Consider the following 9826-nt stretch of genomic DNA (forward strand, 5'->3'; position numbering starts at 1 on the left):
TGCAACATTGTGAAGTAGTAGTACACAAAATTCAAAACCATGTTCCTAAGTATTTAATTAACCACTCCTATAATTTCTACAAAATGATTAATACCGTTTCTTTCAAAGAAGCTTAATCACGTTTTGTACAAAGAGAAGGAACCAGATATTTCACCGAGGATGGTTTTTCGACCTAAAAGAGCAAACAACGTGAAAACTAATCACCATTATTTTCTTGTAAGGAAAACACGCAAATGAGCCATTTTATATGTGATAGAAACTTCTGGTTGTGCTTGAATTGGCTAGGGAATAGTCACATTTATTTTGTGTTTGCGTGGAAAATCATCCTGCCCAGTCAAAATTACATTTCTGGACTACTTTTTTCATGCTACTACAAATAGTCCATAGACTATTGGTATCATGATCCTTCTCCATGGCTGGGAGCAGCTAGATCTGGTGGTGGTGAGCATAGCGGGAGAGATATAATGGTTGATGTGAAGGAGGTAAGTCTCTCGGCAAAAAAGACGTGTCTCTTGATAGACTTTCCTGTAGAAAAACACTTACAACACGACTTTAACTGCCCAAATCTCATATTCGCCCTCAAAGCCTTTTGTTTCTTCTGTTGCGATATCGGAATGATGATGCATGCCTTTATCGAATTGTTAGCATGTGTGGCAATCTTGTTGGAAATATGCGTAGAGACAATAATAAAGTTGTATGTGTATATTTGAGACAATAATAAAGTTGTAGGTGTATATTCTGAGACATATCATAACTTGTATCGCTATTTCGAGATCGATGATGATGAGAGACATAATTTGTGTTGGATGATGATGACATGATTTGATGAGACTATTTGTATGTGTACGATATGATGATTTTATTCTGTGTATAAAACATGTACAAATACAAATGAAATACGCTGCAGAAAAAATGAAAAAAATAATAGTAGCATGGGGCCTGCACGTAGCAGCAGCCAGGCTTTAACAGTAGCGCGGTTTAGGGAAACACACTACTGCTACATATAGTTAGCAGTAGTGGGGGTCCAACCCGTACTACGACTAAAGTTTAGTTGTAGCGCCACATCAGTAGCGCGGGCTACTGTTAGGCCACAAACCCGCGCTACTGCTAGGATTTTCCCTAGTAGTGTTAGGGTTCCACCTTAGTAGTGTTAGGGTTCCACCTTACATCATCTTGGATCAGAGCTTAGATTGATTCACACCTTGGAGTCTCCCTATCCATTTTCTAGCCCCAATTTTATTTGTTTTTGCCCAATTTCGAAAAGCCCCCGCCGCCACCACGACTGGCATCCGCCACCGACATGTCCGGCAGCTTCCGGTGGAAAACCGAGCCGCAAAACGCAGTTGGATTTCACTCAATTTCTCGCCGAAGTACACGAATTGCGGCGGAGAAGGATGGGGGAAAAGGCGGACGGATACCCTAAATTGACCGGGAGCCGACATATATACCTGAATGGAGGGCCGTTTACAGGCCTCCTGCAAATGCTTTATGAGCCAGGCCGTTTTTACCAGACCTGGTCGGGCTGTTTTTTTTTGCCCATCCCCTAAATCCGCCGGAAAAACACAGCTCGACGAGGTTTTACATGATCTGCTAGAGATGCTCTAATCATTACTGAATTAGTACATCATCTACGCTCCATTCAAAGCCTAAAGTGGTCGAGCATAGAGCTGCCGTGGAGGCCCTTGACCCGGTAGTGCCGGGGCAGCTCCTCCACCGCCGCGCTCCTGTACCGCGCACCGCCGCCACGGGGTGGCGATCAGCCAGAGCACCCTCGTGGACGCGGCGGCGCCGTACGTACTGAAGAAGCAGGCCACTGACACCCGGCCACGTGAGCACCCTCGTGGACGCGACGGCGCCGTACATACTGAAGAAGCAGGCCACTGACACTCGGCCACGTGACCGTCCTACTGTACCATGTACCAGGACTAGAAAAGCCTCGGCTCGTACGCCCTTGACGAGAAGACCTCCTATATGCCGCTTACTGCGGCAGCTAGTCGTGGATTCGCACAGGGGAGAGCTGACTTGGGCCGGCCCATTGGCGGTAGCGCGCAGATAAAAATCAACAAATCAGTACGCGGGCTGGAAATCGAACCTCCGACCACCTACAAATCTGGCCGAGCTGTTACCAACGCAACCAGCTCGCATGAGTGAAATATTAGCAGCCTGAAGTTTAAAGAAACGAGCGTCAGGGACAAAAATTAAATAGAAATCTGAAAAAACTGTACGTGAACAGGAGGAGTTGAACACACGACCTCCATGAGTCAATCGTGTCGCCAGCTACTATAGTTTTTGTGATTTGTTCTCTATAAATAAAAACCCTGTTTGAATAATTATAAGCCACGGACTTTTCTGAAATTTTGAACCTCATTTTACTCTTGACAAAAGTACATTTTTCTTGAATAACGAACATTTTAAAAAAATTGTCGAATAAAATTAAAACATAAACATCTAGTATACACGTGAACAGTTTTTGGCAATCTCAAACATTTTTCGCAAAATAAAGAACAAAATTTAAGACGAGAATTTTGAAACTGTAAATTTTTTGAATTTTTGACAAATTTTTAAAACAAGAACATTTTTTGAAATCAGGAGACATTTTATAATTTCTGAACAGAAAAGAAACATGCAAACATTTTTTGAATTTGTAAACCAATTTTGAAACATGAATATGTTTTTGAATATGTGAACAAATTTTGAAAAGGAAAATATTTTTTGAACATGTGAACATGAATATTTTTTGAAATTCCCAAACATTCTCCAATTTGTGAACAAAATTTAACCATGTGAACTTTTTTTAATTTGTGATTTTTTTTGGAAATGGGAACTTTATTAGAAAAAAACTCTTTTTGGGCTTTTGAACAAAATTTGAAAGGTGAATTTTCGAACTTTTTCGTAAACATGAACATTTTTCGAATTTGTGAACAAAATTTTAAAATCACGAACGTATTCTAAATTTTTAGAACAAAATTCGAAATGGTGTACAATTCTGAAATCCCAAACAAATATGAAGCAGGAAGAATTTTTTAGTACGTGAACAAAAATTAGAGAACGAGAACATTGTTTGAATTTATGAACAAGTTTTCAAAAGAGGGACATTTGTGAACACTTTTGAAATGTGAATTTTTTTTAATGTCCGAACAACTTTTGATAAGAGGATCATTTTTTGAAAATCTGCTCAAAATTCGAAATTGTTTAACAAAATAAAGAATAAAAATTAAGTTAGACAAAGGCAAAATAAAAACAAAAAGGGAACATTTTTAGAAAAATTTAAACAAAAGAAAAACATTCCAAACAATTTTTGCAAAACAAGAACATTTTTTGTAATGCCGAAACGATTTTTGAAAAATGCTAATTTTTTTAAAATTTATTAACAATTTTTTTAAATCCAAATATTTTCTAAAATTTTGAACGTTTTTTAGAAATACGAACAAAATTTGAAAATTCCGAACAATTTTCAGAAAAATGATAAATAAAAAAGGAAAAAGAAAAAAGAAAGAAAGAAGAAAAAGAAAGAAAAATGCACAAAAAAAACAAAAGAAAACCAGAAAACTAGTATAACAATAAAAACGGGTTTAGGGAACCTTCTGGAAGGTTCCCAAAACCGGCTGCCTCACTGTGGGGATGTGGTCCGGCCCAGTTTTCGCGTTTATGTGATCGCCCTATGCGAAAGCTCGACATTCTGAAGCACTTAGCGTCAAATAGGATTTTCCCTTGACGAGGGGACGTCCTATTTAGCACGGAGCGCACTGGATAGTCAGCAGACGCGCTTGTTGGCCTTGGCTGCCGCATGCTATGGGGCCGGTCCACTTACTCGATTTGCTGTTTTTTTCCTGGCATTAAGCAGGTTGCTAGACTGGTTTTTTAATAAAAAAAACTAAACTGGATTTGAGTCTTTTTTTTCTTTTTAAAACATGGCTAATGTGGGAGTTTAAACTGAACAAGCAGTGATTTTATTTTTTGAAAATTCAGGAAATTTTGGAAAATCTTTGTAAATCGGAAAATTTATCACATATTTCTAAAATGTTAAATATATTCACAACATATTCACGAGTTACAGAAAATCTTCATCGATCCAAAAAGTGTGCATAAATTTCAAAAATAAATATCGATTCAAAAACTGTTGACATTTTCAAAGATTGTTCCTACATCTCAAAAAATGATCATCGATTTTAAAATGTTCATGCATTTCAAATTTTGTTCACAAAATTCATAAAATGTTCCCAAATAAGTGCAAAAGAGTTTGAAAAAATAGATATGATGAAGACGTATCAACTCCCCCAAGCTTAACTCATTGCTTGTCCTGAAGCAGTTCAGTTGACAAACTGAAAGTGATAAAGAAAAACTTTTATAAACTCTGTTTGATCTTGTCGTTTCGAATATGTAAAGCCAACATTCAAGTTTTCAGCAAAGTTCATGAACTAAGCATATTCACAATAACATTTAGGTCTCACGTTGTGACGCCCCCGATTCAGTTGTACACTAATCATACACGCAAATGTGTACGATCAAGATCAGGGGCTCACGGGAAGATATCACAACACAACTCTAGACACAAATAAAATAATACAAGCTTTATATTACAAGCCATGGGCCTCGAGGACTCGAATACATAAACTCGATAACACAAGATTCAGCGGAAGCAACAATATCTGAGTACAGACATAATTTAAACAAGTTTGCCTTAAGACGAAAAGGCAAGGCCTCCTGCCTGGGAGCCTCCTATCCACTCCTGGTCGTTAGCGGGCTCCACGTAGTAGTAGGCACCGGCGGTGGCATCTGGCTCCTGGGCTCCGACATCTGGTTGCATCAACCGGAAAGAAAAGAAAGGGGGAAAAGGGGGAGCAAAGAAACCGTGAGTACTCCTCCAAAATACCCGCAAGCAAGAATCTACACTACATATGCAACATTATCAAAGGAAGGCTGTATATGTTGACTGGGTTGCAGAAATGCCAGAATAGAGAGAAGGCCTAGTCCTATCGAAGGCTAGCATCTTCTGAAAACCACCATCTTGTAGCAAACAGGAGGGAGTAGAGTAGCATAAAGTAAAATAGTAGTAGTGTTATCAACCTCGGCCAGAGATCCTTTCTCGACTCCCTGCGAGAAAGAAATCCCAGAGCCGTACTATACATTACTCATCACAATCCAATTCTCATCACAAGTATCCAGTTCTAGTTGTATCGATCGGGATACAACTCCAAGTGTCCGTTACCGTAGGACAGGCTATCGATAGATGTTTTCTTCCCTGCAGGGGTGCACCAACTTACCCACCACGCTCGATTAACTCCGGCCGGACACACTTTTTCTGGGTCATGTCCGGCCTCGGCCAAACAATACGCCGCAACCCGACCTAGACTTAATAGAGAGGCCAGCACACCGGACTAAACCTATGCCCCCAGGGGTCATGGGCCATCGCCCCAGGGGTCATGATTATTATAGCCTCGTATTTCTTCTTTGATATTTTGGTTTAGTTTGGCCAACTGATTGATTTATCTTGCCATGGGAAGAGGTGCTTTGTAATGGGTTTGATCTTGCGGAGCTCAATCTTAGTGACAGAAGGAGACATGGCACGCATGTATCATTGCTATTAAGGATAACAAGATGGGGCATATTCCTACATGAATAGATCTTGTCTACATCATGTCATCATTCTTATTGCATTACTCCATTTTTCCATGAACTTAATACACTAGATGCATGCTGGATAACAGTCGATGTGTGAAGTAAAGTGGTAGATGAGGCAGGAGTCAGTCTACTAATCTTGGACGTGATGCATATATACATGATCATCTTCTTGGATATCGTCATAATTATTTCTTTTCTATCAATTGAACAACAATAATTTGTTTACCCACGGTATGCTATTTCCTCAAGAGAATCCAGTAGTGAAATCTACGGCTCCCGGGTCTATTTCGTATCATATATTTTCAGATCTATATTACCAAAAACCCAAAAATACTTTGTTGCGTCTTATTTGCTTTTATCTTATTTGCATCTATCAACCTATGTATTTATCATATTTCAATACCTTTGAGGGATTGACAACCCCTCTGCATTTTATTTGCTTTTATCTTACTTGCACATCTCTACGGTGTAAGGAAGGGGGATCCCTTATCACCTCTCCTCTTTATTTTAGAAAACGACCCCCTCCATCACCTCCTCACGACGGCAACAGAACAAAAATTTCTAGAGCCCATTCTGGGACGAGACCTCCGGCTCCGTGTGTGTCTGTACGCTGACGATGCAGTAATTTTTGTCTACCCTAAGCGGCAGGAGATCGACGCCCTTATGATGATCCTACATGATTTCGGGACTGCATATCGCCTTCGCATAAATGCAGCTAAGTCTTCGGTGTCACCGATTAGATGCGATGGAATTGATATACATGAAGTGGTGCAGGGTTTTGGGGGGAGTGGTCGCGCCATTCCCAATCAAATATCTAGGGCTACCTGTCACACCAGAGCACCTTCGACTCGTCCATCTCTAGTTCATCATCAATTGAGGTTGGCTAGCAGGCTAGAAGGGGAGACTCTTGCCGTCCGCAGGTCGCGTGTCCTGGTCCGGTGCGTTCTTAGCACAATGCGAACCTTCGCGTTCATTGTGCTATGGGTGCCAAAGAAGCTATTCCGGGAGGTGGGCAAGTGCATGCGGCACTTCCTGTGACGCCACCATAAAGAAACTTCGGGGGTGAGCTGCAAGATCAATTGGCCGACGGTGTGCTCACCAAAAGAATTCAGAAGACTGGGAATTCACGAGCTGTAGCGGTCCGGGCGGGCGCTCCAGCTCCATTGGCTCTGGATAGCATGGCACCACCCGGAGGGGCCGTGGGTGGGCTCAGAACTCCCCTGAGACACAGACGATCGGGCCCTGTTTGCGGCAGCGACGAGCGTGCCGATTGGGGACAGGGCAACGTCTTCTTTTTGAAACTCGTCCTGGACTGGACAAGGTACCCTTGCACAACAATATCCGTCCCTATACAGCCACTCAAAAAGGAAGAACAAGTCGATCAGAGAGGCTCTAACTATGTAGACTTGGATCAAGGATCTCTCCCACGAAGATGCGTAGAACCCGTTGCATGATTTCCAGTCGATGCACAGGGACGATGGGAATGGCGGCCGGACAGCTTCAAGAAGGTATGAAAGACACCATCTCTTGGATTAGAGAGAGTTCAGGCAAGTACTCAACCAGATTGGCATATCAGATGCAATTCCAGGGGAGGATGTCTACCAATTTTGATCAACTCACCTAGAAGGTGTGGGCGTCCGGGGGCTTGAAGATGCTGGCATGGCTTATGTTTCAGAACATGCTCTGGTGTAATGATAGGTTGTAGAGAAGAGGATGGCCCAATGAATATTCCTGACAACTCTGCATTCGGAATCTGGAAACATGCAAACACCTGTTCTGGGCATGCCCGAAGGGCCAAGCTGTATGGTTGTAGATCGGGCAATGGTGAGGTTGCTCTGCATTCATCCCCAACGATGACTGGATTCACATCAAGCGCAAGGCCATTGTGCAACTCATTCACGAAGAAACCTAGAAGAGATGGAGGAAAGGGGCGAGGACAATGTTGCTGTTAACATGTTGGGCAATCTGGACAGAATGCAACCAATGCACTTTCAAAAAGAAGTTTCCATGCAGCAGGGCCATAGAGAAGAGGACTACAGAAATAATGGAGGCTAGCCGGCGCCAAGTGTATTGAGAGCCCCTCTGGGGAGCCACCGTGAGGAATTGTTATTTTTTTTATATTGGGAGGCCTAACCAACTTGTGGTTTAGCCTCCTCACTCTAGAACAAACTCCATTTTATATTTTCCAGCTGCTTCCTGCTATCAATCAATGAAACGCCAACGATTGCTGGATCTTTCATTTTTTTGTAAAGAGCACTCTAGCACTAGATCATGGCCGCCATGTTTGGTTCTACAGCCAAACGACACTAGTATTATTGTACCCATTATTATTGATCAATAAAGCGGTCATGTTTACCACAAAAAAAAAAGGAAGGAGGGAGTCCGCGTTTGCTAGCTATTCTCCAGCCCGTGCAATAAATAGGATCCCTGCTTGACGAGCCCCATTACGGAGCTTGGCTCAGCCTGTTTCCTTCTTCGGACGGGCTGGAGTGAGTCCCAAGCCGAGCCAAAAAGCCAACCCACTCTATCCACCCTGGCATACATTTGCCTGTTTGCAGCCATCAATTCCTTGACTCCGCCACATTCTAAAAGAAGACAATTCTTGAATTCCATAGAGGTGCACTATTTAGCAAGGATCACAATACATTCAAGTGCATGTTAATTTGAAGTTTCATAACTAAACAAATAACGACCAAAGTGTGCCGACTTCATTGGCCGAGACTTCTGATTTTCTTATTTCACTAACAAATAACTGTCAACTTGTTTTGCATAAGATTTGATAAGATTGGGCTACATCTGCACATACATAAGTTCAGAATTCACTACCTCCAACTAATGTACTACACATAACTATATTAAATGAAACCTATATTTGATAAAAAAAATGTCCTGTGAGGACTTCAATACTTCTAGATATAATATCCCACTTCGAATTTATGCAGCTTCATCTGGCCGAGGTGGATAGCTACATGAAATATGCTAATTTTCTTCCACTAAAACATCCCTCCATAGCTGAAGCGGTGCCAAAAAAAGTGCTTGATAATCTGATGAAATTGTACAGGACTCCCAAGTCCACCATCACCGACCTTGTTGACTTGGAGCCCTCCTATGTGTTCCAGGCGTCCGTGTTCACATTTTCTTCTTTGCTTCCATGCTTGTCTCATAGATGGCATAGGCACTCCCTGTGCATGACCTCCTCTGCGGCTTGCATGATGCTCATATCAAACCAATAGGAATGCCAAATATTATACCATCCTCGAAAGTGGAAAGTAGAAATAGGAGAAGATTCACCTTTGTAGGTCTTGTACGCTTGTCACTTGGCGTTGCAGAATTCAAGATGGTGATGTCAGTAGGCTGCTTCGCATCATCTGCCCCTTCTTCTATATGTTTCTCATGAAGGGGCGGGTTGGAAGGAATAGATATGCGGGCTAGCCTGTTTTGGTGCGTTTAGGCACGGTCTGGAGGTTCCAAGGCTCCTCCCGCCGGGTTTTGACTTATCCAAAGGATTTATGACATCGGTTCAGAAGTTCCGGGTCAGGTTCCGGGCTATCTAGCAACTCTCTGTTTGATGTCGGCCTAGAGGTTCTGAGTAGACCCTGGGGCGGTCCAATAGCTCTCTGGACACACCGGATGTGACGGTGCAACATGTAACTTGTTGCCTTGGAGGTCGCCTTCATGATACGCGCCTTCGTTTTTGTGGTTCCTGCTTCGCTTACCAAGTGGCGCCTGTACATCAAACATTTTATCATTAGGTTCTGCCATACTTGTACGTTATATATGACTAAGGCCAACTCCAACTCACAACTCCAAATGGTCCGGCTACATCCGTTTGGGAGTAAATGGAGACAAAACGCGGCCCAGCGCGCGGGAGCAAACAGACAAACGTCCGTTTTTCGTTGAGTTTCGACCCATTTCCGGCCCAAATTAGGGCCGCGTTTGCCTTGAAATGGACATGCGTGGACGGGCGAGACGCGTGCCCTTGTCCTCCCCTGGCCCGCCCGTCGGCGACACAGATGACCCTTTTTCATTCCACTGCCCCCTCCAGCCGCCCTCGCCCCCTACCCCTGCTGTAGCCGCTACCGCCATTTTTTCGTCCACCTCGCTGTCCAGCACGGCTGCCCCCGGCCCTACCCCCGCCATAGCCGCTGCTCTCGCCCACCTCGCTATCCAGCCCGACTGCCGGATTTGAGCGCATCCGGCCGCC

This window comes from Triticum dicoccoides, unplaced genomic scaffold (genome assembly GCF_002162155.2).
Source record: "Triticum dicoccoides isolate Atlit2015 ecotype Zavitan unplaced genomic scaffold, WEW_v2.0 scaffold99497, whole genome shotgun sequence".
NCBI lineage: Eukaryota > Viridiplantae > Streptophyta > Magnoliopsida > Poales > Poaceae > Triticum > Triticum dicoccoides.